The following is a 21,650-nucleotide window of genomic DNA, read 5'->3' on the forward strand; positions in this document are numbered from 1 at the left end:
GCAGCGGTTAAGAATCCGCCTGCCAATTCAGGGGACATGGATTCAATCCCTGGTCCGGGAAGATCCCACATGCCGAGAAGCAACTAAGCCCGTGCAGCACAACTACTGAGCCTGCGCTCTAGAGCCCAGGAGCCACAACCACTGAGCCCGCGTGCCACAACTACTGAAGTCCACGTGCCTAGAGCCCGTGCTCTGCAACAAGAGAAGCCACCGCAGTGAGAAGCCCGTGCACCACAACGAAGAGCAGCCCCCGCTCGCAGCAACTAGAGAACGCCCGCGCGCAGCAACGAGGACCCAACGCAGCCATAAATAAATTAATTAAATAAAGGGTAAAAGTAAGTCTTTAGTTTGCCCAGGACCTATCAGTAGTTTATGATTGCCCTTGGTGAAGAGCAAGCAAACCATGAATAGAGACAAAACTATTTGACTGCTATTCTAGTGTATCAATATGTTCTGAAAGAAGGTACCATCAGGAATTTTTTTAATTACCTGGACTTTTTAGAATAACTGAGCTTGCTATTTTTAAAAGATGGGACTTAAAATGCTAAAAGAGTGACGATAAGGGCAAAAGGGGAAAGGAGGTTATGGTTCCCCATTTGAAAATTTTAACAGGATTATCATTTTAAACTGTAAGCAACCTAAGCCTAATCTCTTCGTTTTATGGAGCTGGCTTGTGGTTTGAATCTTAAGGATGAGAAAGAGGTCAGCTGGGGGACAACTGGAGGGAGAGTGCCCTAGGCACGAAGTCCAGCACCTTCCAGTCTTTAGATCCCAGTGGCTGGCCAGCCAACCAAGAAAGCTACCTCCCCAGCCTTGCTAACAGCCTCCTCTCACCTCCTTTCCCTCACACCAGCGCCCCCATCGCAGCTCTCTCCCTTAATGTTCCAGCACGGCCCCACTCCAGCCTCCTTCAACACCCTTCAGCCTCCTCTCAGCACGGCCTCCCTCAGACAGTGTCTCTTCTCCGCCTCTGCCATCAGTCTTTGGAGTCTCTCCTCACTGTCCCCCTTCTCTTTGAGGGTCTATCATCAGTCCCTTCCTAAATTTGTGGACGTCTCCCTCTGCCTTCAGATCTTTTCCCTCAGGCCCAATTTTCAGTCTCCCTCGGTCCCGTCCCTCAGTCTGTAGGTCGACCCCCTCACTCAGTCTGAGGTGTCTCCCCTCTTGGTCTGCGGGATCCCCTCTCTCGGTTTGAGTGCCTCCCCACTCGGTCTGCGCGGTCCCCACCCTCGTTCTGCGGGGTCCCTTCCCTCGGTCTGGGGGGACCCCTCTCGGTCTCGGTCTGGGGGGACCCCTCTCGGTCTGAGTGTCTCCCCTCTCGGTCTGCGGGGTCCCCTCCCTCTGAGGTGTCTCCTTCCTCGGTCTGCGGTGTCCCTTCTGTCCGACGACGTGGTCCCCTCCCTCGGGTCTGCAAGATCTCTCCTCAGTCCCCACCCTTGGTCTGAGGGGGGGTGCTCATCTTCCCGCTGGCCGCAAGCACCGGCTTTCTCCACTCACCTCCCGGCCGCCAGCTCTCTTGAGCTCGCTCTCGCCGGGCACGGTCTCGGGCGCGCACGCCGGGCGGCGACAGCGGGTGACCGCGCGCGCAGCGTGCGCGGTGACGTCAGTGCGCTGGCGGCGGCGGCGGCGGCGGCGGCGGCGGTAGGGCTGTTTGTTCTGCTCTCCCGCAACCGAAGAGCCGAAGCGGTGGCTGCGGCAGCGGTGGCTGCCGGCAGTGCCCGCGGGCAAGCGGGGCCTGTGAGCGCGGCGGAACGGCGGGCGGGCCCCGGCGCCGCGCAGGCAGCCCGAAGAGGAGGGGGCGGCGGCGGCTGGCGGCCGGCGGCCGGCAGGGGCGGCGTGCGGCCTAGCGTCTCAGGTGAGGACCGGTGCCCTTCGAGGCGGCGGACGGCGCGGGGCAGCCAGCGGAGCTCCGCCGCGCGGCCCGCGTAACCTGCATTGCGTAATGGGGCCGGTGCGCCAGCACCTACGCCATCGGCGCGGCGCGGGGGCGGGGAGGCCGGGGCGACGCGGGCTCGGGCCTGCGGGCCTCCCGCGTCCCCGCGCCGTTCGCGCCGGGCCAGGGCCGCCTGCGCCGTTGGCGGCAGGGCGGTTCGCGGGCTCCCCGCCGTTGGCGCCGCCGCCCCCCGGCTCCGGCAGGGCTGCAGGGCAGGGGCGCGGGCGGGGGGCGCGGGCGCAGCGGCGGGGCGGGTGGCCGGGGGCGGGCGGGGGGCGGGCCGAGGCGCCCGGCACTTCCTGTCGCCGCCATTTTGTCAAGTGAGGAGGAGGAGGAGGAGGAAGCGGCCGCCGCGGACTCCGCGGCGCGCCTGGCCCCGGTAAGTCCGGGCCCGGCGTAGTGGTCACAGGCGCCGCTGTCCCCGGCTGCAGTCCCCGGGGCGGGCTTGGCCCCGGCCCGGACGCTCACGTGGGGCGGGCCCAATGCGCTCCCTGGTGCTTTGGTCCTCTTGTCCAGGCTGGGGCAGCGCGCCCCCGCCCTCATTTCCTCATCTTCCGGGCTGTCCCCGGAGCTCTGCAGAGAACGGGGCTGGTCCCCCGGTGGAGGGAGAAGGCTGCCGCTGCACACCTGCCCGGAGACAGGCTCTTGGGGGCGGGAGCGGTGCACTGAGGGGCGAGCCTGGCCCCCTTTACCCACCCACTCCCGGCTTGGCAGCCCCTCACTGGGCGCTTTGTTTTGCTCGGTCGGTGCTTGCTGGCGTCCTTGCCAGGCTCTCGTCTATTTGTAGTCTTGTGCGTGGTGGTGGTATGGGGTGGGGATGTGGGGGAGTTGTGATTCAGCGAAATAAAATGACCCCCCTCCCTCCAAAACGGAAATAACACAACTTCACCCAACTGAGATACTCCTAAGGCCCAGCCTTGGATGAAGATGGGAAATCCCACTTCGGTGTAGTGGGCAGTATAAATACTTCTGTTCAGGCCCGTGGATGAGTCATGTTCTTTTGCTGAGTGACTGACCTCTCTTTTAGTCAAGATCACGCATTGTTTTCTGAAGTGTTGTTTTTGTTTGTTTACTCATTTAATGTTTTGTGCAGCCTCGTGCAGTGTATGGTCTTGGCCCTTGGGTTACTTTCTGTGTGTGTGCTGGATGCAAGAAGTGACCTCTTGGAGAAGTGAATGAGAATTGAAGTGTCTTTGCTTACCTTCGAGAGGGCTCTACCTGTTCGTGTTTACAGAAACCGTCTCAGTGTACCTCTAAGCCAGTGGCTCTTTGGTGCTGTAATAATGTTTGGGAGATTTTTATGAATGGGGCTGTCAGGTTCCTTAAATTGTTAGTTCTTGGAATTTAGTCTTTGGAGGTTGTAAAGAAAGCGATACCCAGTAGGATTTATGAATATGTTACCAGTTTCGAGAAGTTTTTGGATGGCACAGTCTATTTTATGATTTAGCCAGTAATATGATAAAACATTATTTTCGGTTTAATTTGGATAGGATTTATCTTTCCCCCAAGGCATTGTAGATAACTAACTCCTTCTCCCCCAAATTTTCAGCCTGGGGAAAATAAACCTCTCCGATGATTTCCCTCGATCAAATCGAGAAAAGCCTGATCTAAAACAGCGCATTGCTCCCCTGTTACCTGCCCTACCCCATAACCTTAGTAGGAAACAAAGTATCTAAGGGCTCAAGCTGTGGAGTGAGTTAGTCTCTTAAGATGGTTTTAGTTGGTCTTAACCTGAGGAGATGAGCCCACATGTGTGAATCTTGCTAGAATTCAGCCCCAGCCAATTGCTGAAGATAAGGAATTTTGCCTACAGGTGAAAGTTAGAACATGAAAGTGGCTGCATTTTAAGGATGGGTTGGCTGTTCTCAGGTGTCTATATGGTTACCTTCCCTTCCTGGGATAGAGATGAGAAAAAAAATTACCTAAGAATTGCAGGAGAATCATTGGCCACTTTGTAAAAATTCCACTAAATTATTGAATTGTTTACAGGAATTTAGACTTTGTTTCCAAAAGTTACCTTTTTGAGCCAGTTGTTGTGATCTTTGTACTAAGTTGCACTTTTGCTTTTGGAGGTGGAGGGGATGCAGTACTTTCATGTTACACAATTCAGGTTATTGAATGACTTGAGATTTATGAATTCTGGAAGGAGATTGGAGGGTTTTTTTTTTTTTTAACTTATAGTAAAAACCATTTCGTATCAATGATTTGAAGACCCTGGGCTGTTAAATCTGCTCTGACAACCCGCTGTCCTCATCTGTAACGATTGTGTGGATGTGAAATGTTTCAAATTCTGATTTTGAATAAAATCGTAAAGTTGACACGTTTGTCTTTATGTTCCTGGCAGATCTATAAAAAGGAGAGAAAAGCTTGTTATTGAGAACAGTTTCAGTGTTTCTATTAATGTTTAATAAATCTTTGTAATTTTTAGTGTTTTGAAAAGACTGAACATTTGCAAGGTGAGAATTGTGGGGATTCTTTGGTGGTGCTGGCATTTTATTTAATTCATAAGACACGAGTTTGTAAAAAATAAGATTTCCTTAAATTATTATTATTTTTATTTTTACTAGACTGTAAGTTCTCTGAGGGCAGGGTTTTTTTTTGCTTGGCTTTGTCTATTTTTATTCTCTAGTGTATCCTCAGCACCTTAGAAGAGCAGCTAAAATATTCCTTGAGTGAATAAACTGGAGAGATAATTTAGGAAGAATTTGACATGCCCATAATACCAAGTGCAAGTAATTCCTTTTAAATCAGTAAAATATTAACAGTGGGTATAATTGGTCAGTAGTGACTTACAGGAGACGTGAATTTTTGTTTTTATTTTATTTATTTTTGGCTGCACTGGTTGCTGTGCGTGGGCATTCTCTAGTTGCGGCGAGTGGGGGCTACTCTTAATTGTGGTGCGCGGGCTTCTCATTGCGGTGGCTTCTCTTGCGGAGCACGGGCTCTAGGCATGCAGGCTCAGTAGTTGTGGCTCGTGGGCTCTAGAGCACAGGCTCAGTAGTTGTGGTGCACGGGCTTAGTTGCTCCGTGGCATGTGGGATCTTCCCGGACCAGGGCTTGAACCCTTGTCGCCTGCATTGGCAGGCGGATTCTTAACCACTGTGCTCGGGAGACGTAAATTTTAACTAAGGTAACGTTAAGGTCCCTAATTGCAGTAAACTTACTAATAGTCCAAGCAGCATGGCATGCAGTTGCTTCTGTGCACTGTCTGCTGTGTGTCTCCCACTTAGCAGTTTGAAATGTGGTGAGTGGGTTTGGGCTGTGGGTCAGTCCTGACCTGGGAAAAGTATTTTAAGAGGAAGTTGAAGTGGGTGATAAACAAGTATGCGTAGCATTTCTTAATGTGGATCTCATTTTGTCAGTAAAAAGGTTTTGTTTTTTTGTTTCTAATATTCTGATTTCATGTGATTGGCCAATCCATTGTAACAGTTCCTGAGCTTCTACTATGTATAAGGGAAGACAAAAAGATATTTGCACAGTGATTTTCTGTGGTACATACATTCTTTCTTAACGTATTCATTCTCTCCAAATATTTATTGAATATAAATTATGTTTTGAGTATTATACTAACATTGTAAAATCTTTTTGTTTTTAGTGTTTTTGTAACAGGCTTATTGAGATATAACTCACAAATGATATTTCACCAATTTAAAGCGTACAAATCAGTGGTTTTTAGTGTGTTCAGAGTGGTGCAGCCACCACCACAACCAGTTTTAGAACATTTTCATCCCTCCAAAAAGAAATCCCTATTCATTAGCAGTCACGTTCCATCCCCCCAACCCCTGGCAACCACCGATTTACACTCTGTCTCTATAAATTTGCCTATTCTGGATATTTCAGGGATCATATGATACATAACCTTTTGTGGCTGGTTCCTTTTACTTGGTATAATGTTTTTAAGGTTTGTACTGTAGCATGAATCAGTACTTCATTTCTCTTATAACTAAGTAATATTCCATTGTGTGGATGGATATGTCACATTTTATTTATTCAGTTGATGGATATTTGGGTTTCCACTTTTTTGGGTATTGTGAATGGTGCTGCTATGAACATTCATGTACACATTTTTGTGTGGACATTTGTATTAATTCCTCTTGGATGGATATCTAGGAGTGGAATTGCTAGGTCATGGTACTTAACTTTTTGAGAATGCACAATGACTTTTTAACTGCAGTGATTTTTCTAGTACTTTGATGGAGGGGTTAAAAAAAAGCTTAATGGAATGTAGTGTAGCCATTTAAAAGAATGAGGAAATGGAAGTGCAGGGATGTCAGCATGTTGACATGTAGTACAGTCTGCACGGTTTGATCCCCATTTGGTTTTTTAAATTGTACATTGTTAGAGAACAGTTTGAAATGCTGGTGAGGCACAGAAAACAGTCTGGAAGATGCAACCCAAACTCGTACCATTGTTATAAAGGTTAATTTTAAAAACACTTAGGTTTTTTTTTTCCAGTCCAAGCAGGCTACAACTGATTAAACTTGATTAAACTGCATCCACATGTCCCAGCATAAATCATGGGATGTATTCCATTCTAAAGAAATAGATGGAGAGTGAGTCCAGTGTCAAAGATAGGGCAGAGCAGCCATCTGTCCTGTTCTTGACCAAATCCTGAGGGGGAATAGCACTGGTTGATCCACATCATTTGCAAAAGAGGTTTTATGGGATTTTCTCTTTAAACAAAAGTAGTACACGGTCATTTTTTAAAATTTGGAAAATACAGTGTTAAGGTGATGTTAAGTGTTTGTGCCAGTGTTTTTCTACATGAGTAACAAAATTGGATTGTGCTGTTATTTTTTCAAAAAATATTACACTGTGAACATTTCCAAAATACTCTATTTTAAATGGTTGCCTAAAATTCTATTATGTGAATGTACCATAATTTAATTCTGCTATTTTTGGACATGATTTTCAAGTTTTCTCTTTTTTTCATATCTAGAAATGGAATCACCAGACCAAAGGGTGTGCGTTTTTAGAAAGTTGATACAAATTAGTTTTCTAGAAAAGTTCCATGAACTTCCCTTTCTCCAATCTAAGCTTGACAGTGTCTTGTTTATAAGGGTGAGGTTTTTAACAGTTCCCCTACACACACAAATAGTAACTGTTTAAAAACAAAATGTGGTTTTGAGTGTGTTCTGAAGGCTTCTGAGAAGCAGAAGTGTCTCTGAGATCTTGCTCTTTGACCTTTCTACTCTCCTGCCCGGAGTTGGACTTTGTTTCCTGAAATCAAGTCACAGAATTCCTGACTCTGTGATAGAAGTCCAGTGTTACTTGAATGCTCTGGGGAGGGCTTGAACAGCCTCTTGGCAGTCCAGTCCTGTCTCATTTTTGCTGCCCTGCTCCAAAGGCTGATACAACCAGTGTGGCACAGTTAGACCCCAGTTTGAATCCTGGCCCTCCTGCCTGCTGTGTGACCTTCGCCTGTCACTCAGCCTTCCCCAGACTTCATTTCTCCATCTTTAAGTTGAGGATAAAATGAGGCTCTCTCAAGGTTAGCTACTTATTTGCTGTTATTATCCAGGGTGAAGAATAGAAGTGGGAAGAGGTAGCCAGGTATTACAAAGTAGAGCAGCTGAGGGTAGGAAGGTGGACCACCTGACATGCCTGGAAACCATGTCACCGGGTGATACCAAGATCAGCCAGGTGCCTTTCAGATCCCCCTGTGTGTTGCGTCTTCCTTCAAGTGAGCTGTGAGTAGAGATCAATGGGGGAGGTGATACAAAGTAGGGGTTGGTTTTTCTAGGTGAGGATTTGTTTATCTGATAATGAGATTAGATTAAAAGTGGTGGTGGGCTTCCCTGGTGGCGCAGTGGTTGAGAGTCCGCCTGTCGATGCAGGGGACGCGGGTTCGTGACCCGGTCCGGGAAGATCTCGTATGCTGCGGAGCGGCTGGGCCCGTGAGCCATGGCCGCTGAGCCTGCGCGTCCGGAGCCTGTGCTCTGCGGTGTGAGAGGCCACAACGGTGAGAGGCCTGCGTACCGCAAAAAAAAAAAAAGTGGTAATGGGATTAATGGAAATTCAGCAAGCTTTGGGGGTGCCCACCCTGGGATGTTGTTGGCTGCAGTGTTTGGAGAAATGATCCATCAGGGGAAGGTGGTCCAGTATATCCTCAGGCCTAAGATGTAACTTAACTATTTTATTAAAACCTGGTTGTCTGAACAAAGGCAGCAGTCATTGGGAGTTGCTGATGGAGGAAGTTTTTGCGGAGCACAAGCGTAGCATCTCTCCATACCTTCCCTGCCTCTTTTGGCCCTAAATTAAATTGTGTTGACATCTGGATATGTTGAAAGGATTCTGGTCTGCAGGAAGGTTTGTATCACAAGTCAGGGACTCCCTGGAAGGGAGGCAGGCGGTTGGTTGATGGGCCAGGAAAGTGGAGTGTCTGGCTGGGAGGCTGAGTTCTTGCTGGTGGACTTTGGGCCTGTTGACCAGAAGAACCAGTCGATGCCAGTCACCATTACTAGGGGCCATCAGTATCCAGGTCCATGTGGAATGCCTTTAGTTTGTGTTAAACTGTTAAATCTGAGCATTTAATTGCAAATTAAAGTACCTAAATGAATATGCCATTTCTTCTTTTTGATCTGTGACATACTTACAAATAAAGGCTTTTTTAAGCTCACCCTAGGTGTAGGGTATTCTGTGATCTTTTCCTTGACAAGTGTTGGCCTGTTCTGCTCAATGTAGGAAGTTCCAGGACTCTGGGCTGTGGCTAGCAGAGTTGGTTGGGCTTGGGTGGAGCTGTGTACTGAGAACTGTGGAGTCCATGTCAGGGATCAGTCCAGGCCCACTCCCTTCTGGCCTTGACCTCAGGCAAGTTACATAATCTCCCTAAACCTCAGTTTCCTCCTGTGTAAAATGGGATTTGTATGAATAAGCATTGACTGAGAAGACAACAGGTGTGGGTGTCTGGCCTCTGTGTTGTATTCAGATTGGGGGAAGGTAGGGGAGTATCTGACCTGCATTATACTCGATTGGTGAGAGGGTGCTTCTTTTGCTCTGCATAAAGGGTTTCTAGAATAGCCGTCCAGGCCTCACTTTGCCTGTGGTCACTTCTCTTGTCTTGGTGTCCCCTTAAGGCTGAAACTGCTTATTTGTTCCTAGTTGCTGTTATGCCAAGAGACACTGGTGCACTGTGGAAGCAGTGCCAGGGAAAGGTGTTGGCTTGGTATTATGTAATTTCTAGAAGGAGGAATTAGTAATATATCGGTGTCCTTGTGTGTGACTAAGGTCCCCAGTTGTCCTATCCCAGGCAATAACATACACGCTTGCCGGCGAATTGGCTTTTGAGATTGTTTTGTGTAAGTGAGATAAATTTGGGGATTTCACACTTGAAACATTTTCCGCTGTGTTTGAGGAAGCATACGTTTCAGGTGAGCAGATCGTTATTGTGAGGGTTGAAACAGGCAGACTGCGTGGAGTGTGGAGCCTGCCAGTGCATGTTGTGTGTGTGCACATGCGTGTGTGTGCACACAAGAGGGAGAGAAGGAAGGAACTGGGCTGGACACATTGCATCTACTGTGTACCTTCCTTGGACCAGTCGAATATCCTCTCAAGTCTCAGTTTCTCATGTGTAAAATGAGAGAATAGGTTTGGGCTCCAGAGAACTTTGACCACAATCTAGATTTTAAGAAAGAGTAATTATTATTTTATATCTGTGTTTTTCATACTCTGGGTAATGAACTGAATTTAGTAGGTTGCAGTCATTGTTTAAGGAGGGAGAAAAAGGAAATGTCAAAGGGTGTTACACATTCAAGGGTATTTCATAAAACCTTTGCTGTGATTTTATGTACTGTGTACATGACAAAATCTGTTTCTTATTGTGAATCTTGTCAGCCTAGTGTGAAATAACCTCATTTTAGATACCTCTCAATGGTAGCTGTGGGTACCCTGAAAACTTTTTTTTAAATTGTTTTGGTGGCCATTTTGCAATCTGTTCCTTCATCACTTGCGCAAGGGTGACTGTCCTGGATATGCTTTCTAGTAGCGAGTGAAGTGCATTGATCTTGTTTTTTGGCCGAGTTGGGTCTTCGTTGCTGCACGTAGGCTTTCTCTAGTTGCGGCGAGGGGGGGCTACTCTTCGTTGGCGGTGTGTGGGCTTCTCATTGTGGTGGCTTCTCTTGTTGCAGAGCATGGGTTCTAGGGTGCGCGGGCTTCAGTAGTTGTGACTTGCGGGCTCTAGAGCTCAGGCTCAGTAGCTGTGGCCCACGGGCTTAGTTGCTCTGTGGCATGTGGGATCTTCCCGGACCAGGGATCGAACCCGTGTCCCCTGAATTGGCAGGCAGATTTTCAACCACTGCACCACCAGGGAAGTCCTCCATTGATCTTCACTTTCTTTTCTTTCTTGTACTCTGCTTGCTAGAAGCTCTTTGGAGGGTAGAGTGGGATGGGGAAGTTGAGGAAGCATGTAGTGGTGAAGGTTGTCAGTAGTTCGTAACAAGCAAAACAAGAAGTATGTGAAGAGTATTTTGTGTGTGTATGTGTAAGGCAAGTTACTTGTCTTTTATTCTCAGATAGTGTCTTCCCAAGTTTTTAGTGAAGATGTCAGTTTTAAAGGAAATGGCTGTATTGGTTAGGTCTCTCCGGTGAAAATACCAGGCATAAAACAGGTTGAAATGAAAGGGAATTTGTTGGTTGATGTGATAAGTCTGGAGTGGGCCTTGGGCACAGCTGAATTCAGGGGCTCAAATAGTGACATCAGAGCTGTTCTTTATCTCTGATATCCTGACCTCAAGGTCAAGAGTGATTCTTCCCCAGTAGTGCTCTCTAATGACGGAAGACTCTGGCTTGGGTCATTGCCCATCCCTGATCACATGCAGAGTGGGAATGCCAAACCACCTCGCCTCAAACGTGACACGTTTATCCCATCTCTGCCCTCCACTTGCTCACCTCAAATGGTAGCCCCAGCAGCATCTTGCTCACCATTATGAGTCATTCTAGATGGGATAATTTTTGTCAAACTGTCTATAGTTTACACTAGAAGTCAAGTGTATCCCCTAACTTGAAGCAAGTTTTGGATGGCTGAAAGGGAAGCTAATTTACCATACTTGGTCATAAACCAGAATTAGGTGAAATCAGCTTAGAATGAGTTACTTAAGAAAAACGATAAAGTGAAGATGGTCAAGGATGTGTGTATTCCAAATCTTTGATAGAGGATTAAATGAACGACATGGTTTATTCCAGGTTCCAGGTACAGTGGGAGTTGCTGTGGGGGCTCTGGGAGGAGTCAAGCCAAGTCTCAATAGTCTCTTGAGTGGGCAAGAGGACTCCAGCCACTGGTGATAGAGCCCAGTTTGGCCAGAAAAACAGCCCTCAGGAAGCACAGGGGTGAGATGGGCTTAGATCACGGAATGAAGCGCAGGGGAAGACTGGGTTAAGAGACCAGGTAGATAAACATCGGCAAACGCTTGCATGAATGAACTTGTTATGGAGAACATTTCAGTGGACTGGATTCATCTTCATCCACACAAAAAGTCATTTGTAATTTTGCCATTTGTTAAGCTGTTTCTGTACTTAAGTTCTTGTAAAGTCTGCTGCTTGGCATTCCTCTAGTATTACAGAAAGCTTACTCAGATTTCCATAATCAAAAACAAGTGTTAAACATTGCTAGAGTAATCATTTTCCTGCAGTTCTTGCTCTTGGATTTATTCAGTTCTTTAAGGGGCTCAAAATAATTGAGGGTCCAGTGGCCAAGGATAGACCAGCCCTGCTTCTCACTAGAGCATCAGTTTTTTTGTTTTTAATTTATTTATTTGGCAGCATCGGGTCTTTGTTGTGGTGTGCGGGCTCTTTGTTGCAGCGCGCAGGCTTCTCTCTAGTTGTGGCGGCAGGCTCCAGAGCGCGCGGGCTCAGTACTTGGCGGCGTGCGGGCTTAGTTGCCCCGCAGCATGTGGGATCTTAGTTCCCCAACCAGGGATCAAACCCGCATCTCCTGCATTGGAAGGCGGATTCTTAACCACTGGACGGACCACCAGGGAAGTCCCTAGAGCATCACCTCTTAACTTGAGGGGAGGTTGGAGGTCCCTTTGAGAATGTGACAGATAGCACTGTGGATCCTTCTTCCAGAAAAATGCATATGTGCGCATGTTGAACAGTTTGGGGGCAGGGGCAGTTCTCAGAACCCTAAAGCCCATTCAGGGAGCATGTACTAAAATGAATTTCTTGGATTTTACTTTGAGAATGAGTAATTATGTTAATTAAAAGACTCTTGATGGTTTTGAAGACTTTCTTTTTTGCATGCATCCTGCTTTTGCAGGCATTTGCAAATTTATGACTGTAGGAAACTGTGTGGAGCACCCTTTTTGGTTTGTCCTTGTGAAAATCCTCCAGAGATTTTTACAGAGCTGTCGAGTAACCAGTTCAGCTGTGGTACACATCTGTCCAGGGGCCCTCTGCGCCCTTCTTTTTCAGCTTGTTCTCTTTCTTGGAGATGAATGTCAGAATGTGCCAGAATGGGCTTATTGCAGCCGCTGCAGATGAAGGAAGGTTTTTGTTCTGGGACTCTTCACTGAAGCTGTTCGTGCTGTTCATAAAACCATCTCCAGGATTTGTTGTTGGCCTGGAGCCTTTGCTGCAGAAGGTAATCCAATGGGTCGCTAGCCAGCCTGATGATTTCATGGTGTTGGATGTGGGTAGACTTAGAAAGATTCATGGCTATGGTCCCTTATGTGGCTTAGCGCCTGCTGTCAGCTGCAGCACCCTTTATTCCATGCATGCACTTGAACCTGCAGACTGAGGGAGATAGAGCTTGTGGGATGAGAAAGTACCATTCTTTAGTGTGATATGTTTATGCTTAGGGATATGAACATGCTACACAGGTGGTGTGCATGGTGCCACTCTGCTCTCCATTCCCAAATCCTTGTCTGGTAGAAGGAATGGGAAATCCAGTATCATAAACTTGAATAATTCATACTTTGTAATTGGGGCAGAGTTGTCAAAGGATGGAAAAGAACTTGTATTACTTCTAAGAATAGGGCATATTGTTTGAAAAATTCAACTGAGTAAACTTCAAAGATCTTACTGGTTTTATTCAATGATTCATGAATGGGGCAGCATCCCATCTAGCAGATGGGAAGGAGTGCCCAAGGAGCTGCACAAATGAAAGACTTAGTAACAGAGAGCAGGATGGGGGAAATTATGCTATCAAAAAGCAGATTGCTTGTGGCAAGGTCACTTTCTTTTTAGGGATGTTAGGGGTCTGTCAGGCAGATTACCTCAGTAGTGCTGACCAGGTGATTCCCGATTGACTGGTTTAAGATTCCATTTTGGGAGAGCCGAAACTAAGTTGTGGTTTGTGGACATGGGGCTTAGCATAGGAGACACCATTTTGGGCCTGTTGTCCTTTTTTTAACAATATTAAAATCCCTTTGCTTTCCCCTAATTTCTGAAGTTTGAAGATAGACTTGTATATGCTGATGGATATTTCCCCTTTTCATTTTCTGTTGATCTTGGCTTTAATTAATCCCATTGCTATGCTCAGTTGAATTACTGTCTTACTGTACAGCCATGGCTTTGTTACTTAAGCAGTTTTCCCTTTCTGTTCTGTAATTAAATAAACACATAGCCTATATGAAAGAGTTTTGTAAGAGGTGGTACCATCCATGTGTAGGTTGTTTTCGTTTATAATCTTCATTTAAAATTCTTACCTCTGAAGTGCTTTTAGTTATAAAAAGCTGCTAAGTAATGAAGTTTGTGTATATGCATCTCTGTTTTCCTTTTGACGCCAGGAAACAATTGAGCTCACAGATTGGTTGTCTGGAGATAACACCACCTTCATGTTCATCTGTTTCAAGATAATAACTCACATACATTTGTAATGCCAGGAATGCAGTTTGGAGTTACCAGAGTTGGAGCTGACAGGCCCATAGCTTAGCTTGCCTGTCCTCTGTGTCATTTCTCAGGACATCTATGGGCCTTTTTGTTCTGGGAACCCATTTGAGTACCCTTCCCTTGCACTTGTGAGAGCTGGGTACCCTCCCTGTCCTATGGCTCTTTCAAACCCCTCCCACCCCCTAATTGTTCATCTTGAGACAATAGTTATCTTTGATCATTGATTTTGTGAAAAGGTTCAGGGCTTTTAGCAAATAGTTGCCTGTGAATAGACTTCCCTTCAAAGGGTAGAACTACCTTTTCTGAATAGGCCTTTTTTTCTGTTTCTTCCTGCTTGCCTATTCTGAAATGGTAAATTTGAACAGGAGTCACCCTGCTTGGTTTGGGTCAGCCTTAATGTATGGAGCTGCAATGTGGGTCACTTCTCTTTCTCCACTGTATTCCCCTCCACAGACTGGGGAGCTTGTGCATCCATTTATGATCAGTCCATTTTAGTGAATATTTGAGTGATTACTGTGTGCCAGGTGCTGGATTTCTAAGACTCTGTATTCCTTAAAATCCTCAGAAAATGGGTACCGGTATCATCTGCGTTTTGCAGATAAGGAATTTGACACCCAGAGAGCTCAGTCACTTGGGTAGGGTTGCTGGTAAGTGGCAAGGCCTGTTTCTGGAGCCCAGGTGTTCATGATTTCTGTTCTACAGCAGAAGAGAGGAAGGAATCCACCTCATGCAGATGGTTGGGATGGTACATAATGAGAACAAGGCAGACCTAGGAAGTGCTTTCTGAGAGGTACAGTGCAGGCAGTCAGAGAAGGAAGAGACTATCCAGCTGTGAGTATAGGAAAAGAACTGATGTTTAGGCTCATCCATCTGTGAGGACAGCCGAGGCCTGGACAGAAACCTGGATAGTTCTGCAAGCAAACACCTGTTCTTTGGAGGCAGGCCATGCCCTTGGTCCAGAAGATCGGGGGTTATTAAAAAAAAAAAAAAAAAACCAGGGCAGAGAATGGTCAGAGGAGGGTCGTTACTTTGGCTGGGCAGATCTTTTCATCCAGGATTCTGTGCCACTCTCCTGAAGAGTCTCATGAAGAAATTCACACATGTGGAATTAAACCTCGCCTTTAAAAGGTTTCCACCAGAGCGCCAAAATGCCTTGATTTGGTTTCACCTCCATTTTCCCCTTGATACTCCAGTGAAAGTATATGAGAGGGAGTTTGGGGGAGTAGTAAGCTGGAGTGTCATCTTTAGCCCAGGTGCCCCACCCAGGCTTGTTAACTCAGGGGTGTGAACTGGATGATCTCTTAGGATTTTGGTGAGCCTCTCAGTCTCTAAGCGCTACCTTATTGTAGGGTGAAACTGAGTTCCAGCTCTTGGGTGCTTATTTTCCCACATAGGGACCCTTATTTAAAAGGAATTTCCTGCCTGAAGCAGACATGCTGAATTGGATGATTCCATCAGTGTGTGTGCGTGGGACTTCTTAAGAAATCAGGTGCTGTGCTGTATTCTGCGTGCACAGTAACGATTCAGTGGAGAGTAAAGGTGTTTGCCATGTCTGTGCCATGTATGATTAAAACGACTGGGGGTGGGGTGTGACAGGTGTTTTAGAGACCTTAATATCTCCAGTGGTGAGCAGCAACCCAGTGGTAGAAAGGTGGTAATTCATTTAACAAGTGTGCCCTGAAGGAATAGGTTTTCATTTTACTTTTTTTTTTTTTTTTTTGCGGTATGCGGGCCTCTCACTGTTGTGGCCTCTCCCGTTGCTGAGCGCAGGCTCAGCGGCCATGGCTCATGGGCCTAGCCGCTCCGCGGCACGTGGGATCTTCCCGGACCGGGGCACGAACCCGTGTCCCCTGCATTGGCAGGCAGACTCTCAACCACTGCGCCACCAGGGAAGCCCCTCATTTTACTTTTAAAACTTTTCTTGACTTTATAAAATGACAAATGATCTCATTGAATAAGGGCTTGGTTCTGAGTAGCTGTGATAAGAATTCAGTCAAGAGAAAATCTTCCTGCTATAGCATTCTTCTGCATGCTTGCATGCATCCAAGAGGCGTGCAAGTGTCTTAAGTAAGTGCCCGGAAGTGGGATTACTAGGCCATGGGGGATGCCTTAATGCCAAATTGCTGTAAAAAAACAGTTGCATCTGTTTACCTTCCCACATCTGAAAATGTTGAGCCATATTTTCACCAAAATTGACATTAACAGACTTCTTATATTTGCACATAAACGTGGTTGAGCATCTTCTTGTGTTTATTGTACTTGTTTGAAATACCTGTTTCTGACTTTTGTCATTTTCCTTTAGCTTGTTTATCTTTTTAAGTTGATTTGCAGCCTTTTTTTTTTTTTTTTTTAATATCCTCAAGGTTTTTAAATTTATTTTGGCTCCGTTGGGTCTTCATTGCTGCGTGCAGGCTTTCTCTACTTGCGGAGAGTGGGCTTCTCATTGTGGTGATTTCTCTTGTTGTGGAGCACGGGCTCTAGGCACACGGGCTTCAGTAGTTGTGGTGCACAGGCTTGTAGTTGTGGCTCACGGGCTCTAGAGCACAGGCTCAGTAGTTGTGGCGCACAGACTTAGTTGCTTCATGGCATGTGGGATCTTCCCGGACCAGGGGTCCAACCCGTGTCCCCTGCATTGGCAGGCGGATTCTTAACCACTGCGCCACCAGGGAAGTCCCTGCAGCTGTTCTTTATAAAGTCTGAGCAGCAGATCTTTGTGGCTAGTACATTTTACAAATATTTCCCCCTAGTTTGGTGTCAACACCACCACCACCACCACCACACATACTTCTGTATTATCTTTTGACAAACAGAAAATCTTAATTTTAACATAGATGAATTTATGACTCTGTTTTACAGTTTGTGAGAACACTACCTGAAATCAAATATTCTGTTTTATCTTTTAAAAGTTGTAGAGTTTTGCCTTTCAAATGTATGCCCTTCATCCATCAGGAAATGATTTTTGGGTACAGGGTGAGGAGTCATGCAGCCTCTGAATCCCTTGCTGGCTTTGTGACCTCATATAAATGACTGATTTCTTCTGCATCAGTGTCCTCAGCTACAAAATGAGATCCTGATCTCTGCTGTGTGCAAGGTTCTTGTGAGGTCGGAATACAGCATCCCAGCACACTGAGCCCCAAGCCTCAGTAGGCATTCAGTAATTTCCTCCTTGTTCTGAGTCCAACTGCATTCCCTAAGCATGTGGACACTCGGGGGAAGTTGGCACTTAACCCAGAAAGTTGTTGCTAGTACATTGCCTGCCAACTGCTACAGCCATCGCGGCCAGGCTGGGTTTTACTGCTCAGCAAATCTTCTGGCAGGGCACTGGCGGCTTGGAGAATGTTCAGCTGTGTGCAAACTTGCCTGGTGCAGGCAGGTGCTCAGTCTTAGAGATGATTAGTGCAAATCTGATGCATTGTAGAAATAAATGACTGCTTCCTAACTCCAGTTAAAAAGTTGAGTCCGGACACTCTTCTAACCAGGAGCTTTGGGCCTTGAAAGGAGCTTTTTAGTGACCACTAGTGACCACATGTGCAGACACACGGTGTGCATTCCTGTGAGCAAACAAACAGAAGGCTGGGGATCTGGTGTTGTTTGGCATTTGTGTCACAGTGTGCATTTTCAGATTGATTCATGGAGAGATAGAATGGGCTGGGATTGTGTGGTGTGGTACAGTAGGGATGCCCATGATCAGAGACACTTTGCATTTCCCTCTGGAGGAGAGGAATGACCATGAAGGATGGGTGGACATTTTTGCATGTGCTCTAGGAGATCAGATGTCAGAGTGAGGAGACTGAAGGGCATAGACTTCAAGCATTGCTCATCGAGTGTGTTGCGGTGTATATTCCCCTAGAGCCTTTTCCAGTTTCACTCTCCAATGTTCTTGCTTCCATTTTGATCAGGGGCTTCGTCATACACCTTTCATGGAGGGGACCACTGAGCTGGGCATGTATTAATTCAGCCATCAAACATTTGTTGATCCCTCTCAACCCTGTAATGTCCACATTTGGAAAAACCAGAAAGGTCCCAATGTAAGACAGCTGGGGAGTGGTAAGCTTTGGCCTTTTGTGATGGGTAGTGGCTGTCATGTCACAATTAGAGGTGACAGATAGGATCTATACACGTGTCCCATCAACACCAGAACATAGTATGAGGGGAATATTGATTGTAAGTAACCCTGTGAGTTTACACATGTGGAAATAGGTGTTGTGCTGCAGGGTGACCTTTCCCCTACTTGTGGCTTTGTTACATTTTATTGTAGTGACAGCTAAATGTTTTAATCAAGAGATCTCAGTCTACAGGCAGAATTGGCTTGTTTGCTTATTGCTGCTTGTTCCCTCTGAACCCAAAGGTGTTCTGTTGTCAGGGCCAGTAGGAAGTTGTTTGGTTCTCTAGCACTTGTTGCCTAGGCGTCCCCCTCCCAGCCCTGCAGCAGCAAATATCTTTACTAGTTTTGAGATTTAACCAAAACTGTAAAATCGGGCCAAGGTCCTCTAGGAAACATTTAATGTGAAAAATTATTCTACACAGTAGTGTTCTATCAGGGTAAGTTAATTTTCTCAAAAGATTAATGAATTGTCTTAAACACTCTTCAATAGCTGGGTATCAACTTTCCCCCTACTCTGAGCTAGGAGTAGCCCCACTTCCCTAACTGATGTGAGCGCAGGAAATGTTTCGGTTGTGCAGCCTACAAGGTTTTTCGTTTGTTTTTTTTTTGTTGTTTTTGGCTGCGTTGGGTCTTCATTGCTGTGCGCGGGCTTTCTCTAGTTGCGGCGAGTGGGGACTACTCTTCGTTGTGGTGCGCGGGCTTCTCACTGCGGTGGCTTTTCTTGTTGCGGAGCACGGGCTCTAGGCACGTGGGCTTCAGTAGCGGCACGTGGGCTCAATAGTTGTGGCACACGGGCTTAGTTGCTCGTCGGCAAGTGGGATCTTCCCGGACCAGGGCTCGAACCCATGTCCTTTGCATTGGCAGGCGGATTCTTAACCACTGAGCCACCAGGGAAGCCCAAGGATTTTTTATTACTCCTTTAAGATTGTTAGTTTCGCTGCTTTGCTGTCTTAAATGTAAACCACAAGTCACAGAACCCATTCTTTACCTTGAATTTTCCTTTCAGAAAAGCAATTTATAACATGTAGTTGTTCAGCAGTGCTCCAGTAGCTGCTCTCATCTTGGAGGAGTTTCCAGTCTACACAAGGTGGATGGATCATTCCAGAAAGTAGAGTAGTTTGGGTCTTTCTCAATACCTCTCCCACCCCCACCCCCACCCCCCAAAAAGCTGTGATTGAACAACATTAGGCACTTCACATAAGGCAGGCACTATATGTAAGCCTGCTGATCCTTGGGACAATCCTGAGGATGGGCCCTGTTAACTCATCCCTTTCACAAGTCTAATGACGATGTCTGTTGCTAAAAGTCTCTCGGGTTAGTTCTGGAAGTTGAGGTTCAGACCAGGCTGCTTTTGTTCTTAACCTGTGGGTCTGTCTCCACCTTCCCTGCACAGCAGCAGGTCTGAAGTAGGTGGGGCCCAGACATGGTTTATTTGTTTATTCATTTTCTTAAGTTTATATGCCATAAAATTCATTCTGAAAAATGCATCACTGGCAGTCAAGATACAGAATATTTCCAATATTCCCCCACATTGTTTTGTGCCTCTTTGTAGTCAGCCCCTCCTCCTATGCCCAGCTCTACACATGAGTGTTTAAAATAAGATCCCCAAGCAATTCTCTGTGCAGCCGGAGATGAGAGCCACCACTTTATGAGCTCTCTCCAGAGCAGCAATTATGTCATGTTTTTTGCTTGTGAGCCTTGGTGGGTAAGACGCAGAAGCAGGTGGCCACTGCTGTGAGGACAGATAGCACTGGAATGTTGGGCCTTGCTCCTGCGTGGTAGTTGCTTGGTGGCAGCCTGTTGTTGCAGCCTTGCTCTGGGGAGGAAGGAGGAAGCACGAACGTTATGCCACAGAGTACACTCATGCTGGGAGCCATGGAAATATGTCCCTGTTCTGTGTGCCTCTATATCTGTCCATATTGGGAGTTCTGCCTGAGGCTAGGGCATCTATTGCTGGGGAATCAAAGTAAACCGCTTCTTAGCTGGGATTGGCCATAGCTTGGATGCCCCATCCCCATGTCCCTTCATCCTATTCCCTACTTCCACCAGGGGACTGTTGAGTTAGTTACTGTGCCTACGGAGCAAGTAGATCATTGTGAAAGAATTGTGTGAAAATTGCAGAGTTCTCTAAGGGGAGGATATTCTTTTTTTTTTTTTTTTTTTTTTTTTGAGGATTCTTTTTTCAGTGGGGAGGAGAGGTGCTCAGCCCATTCATGCATAATAATCACCTTATAAAATTCTGGGTCCTTCTGCTGTGAGATAGTCACATGGGTCACAAGTGTAAGCAGTGCCTGGCCAGAGCCTCGGGCATTCAGGTGGGCAGCAGTGGTAGCTGAGCATGTTTGCGTCCCAAATGTCTGTGTCTACAAGTGTTTGTAGTGCCCTGAGAGTAAGGAACAGCTCTGTGCCAACAGAAGAGGGCTCTTGCGATGTGCCTGAGGCATGACCCATAAAAGTGACAGCATGATGTGTCTGCAGTTTAGTTTAGTTCCCAAATGCTGGAATCCCAGGAAATAGCCGGAACTGCTTAAGGATCTCTCAGTGTGGGGCCTATTTTCTTTTTCTTTTTTTTTTTTTTTTTTTTGCGGTACGCGGGCCTCTCACTGTTGTGGCCTCTCCCGTTGCGGAGCACAGGCTCCGGACGTGCAGGCTCAGCAGCTATGGCTCACGGGCCCAGCCGCTCTCCGCGGCATGTGGGATCTTCCCAGACCGGGGCACGAACCTGTGTCCCCTGCATCGGCAGGCGGACTCTCAACCACTGCACCACCAGGGAAGCCCGGGCCTATTTTCTTTCTCTAGGCCTCGGGTGGAGTTGGATTGATTGCGTATTTTACTAGGGATAAATGATTTGGTGTTCTTTCTATTAAGCCGATTTTCTGGTTGTAGGAAGTAGATTGTTATAATTTTGGTTTAGTTCACAAGTGTTAGGGAAGCTGTAGAGAAGTACAGCTTCCTCCCTTTTTCAAGGGTGGAGTGAAGAGAGGAATCATCAATGTGACCACAAGCTTTTTACATTAAGAATTCAAGGAAAGGGACTTCCCTGGTGGTGCAGTGGTTAAGACTTCGCGCTTCCAATGCAGGGGGCGTGGGTTCAGTCCCTGGTCAGGGAACTAAGATCCCACATGCTGCCCAGCACAGTCAAAAAAAAAAAAAAAAAAAGATGCAAGGGAAGCATTTTTTGATTCTTCTCTTGACAGCCATTCAAGTTAACCACAACCTTAGGCAAGATTCAGGCAAAAAGAAACCAAGTATTCCAGCAGTGCTTACAGTAAATATTTCCGTTAGTGGAATTTTACCCATGTTTGTGTGTTTTGCAGAGCCCACCAATAAACTACTGCTTAATAATGAAGTCCTAATTGGGTTGTGAGTCTTTGGGCCTGCGCTGTGCTCCATTGCCTGCATAGAACAGGCACACAGGAACCTTTATCACAGTTGTTAGCGGCTGCATGACCTGGTGTCTGGCCGCCTGTTGTGTTGTGGCTCGTAGTGATTCTCCCAGTTGGGGACATTGCTGGTTGTAACAACATCCTGTTATGCTTCACCTTCACCTCGAAGATGAAATTGCAAAAATGCCTGAGATTGGGAATGAGGACATGCAGTCATCACCTCTTCCTCTCTGCTGCTGGGAGCCCAGGGTGTTTGCTTTATGGGCTGGGCCCTTATATGCTGCTGTTTCCATTTTCGATTTCCAAGTGAACCAGTTGCTTTCTGCTTTTTTTTTTTAAGTTTTTTTTTTTTTTTTTTTGATGTGGACCATTTTTTTGAAGTATTGAATTTGTTACAATA

The 21,650-nt window shown here is 46.6% G+C and overlaps 1 protein-coding gene across 4 annotated transcripts in view; it reads left to right on the forward strand.

Moving 5' to 3' along the window:
• The first annotated feature begins 1,607 nt into the window (after positions 1-1,607).
• The window catches only part of BRD4 (bromodomain containing 4), an 82,997-nt gene continuing 62,954 nt past the window's right edge, over positions 1,608-21,650 (forward strand). The window contains exon 1 of one of the 4 annotated variants that reach the window (XM_032628447.1): positions 1,608-1,855. The gene's annotated coding sequence lies outside the window, so the exon portion shown is untranslated. Of the gene's footprint in view, positions 1,856-2,228; positions 2,313-21,650 lie in introns of those variants that run through there. The other 3 variants (XM_032628449.1, XM_032628451.1, XM_032628446.1) reach the window with 3 other exon arrangements.

Source organism: Phocoena sinus, chromosome 3 (assembly GCF_008692025.1).
Source record: "Phocoena sinus isolate mPhoSin1 chromosome 3, mPhoSin1.pri, whole genome shotgun sequence".
Lineage (NCBI taxonomy): Eukaryota > Metazoa > Chordata > Mammalia > Artiodactyla > Phocoenidae > Phocoena > Phocoena sinus.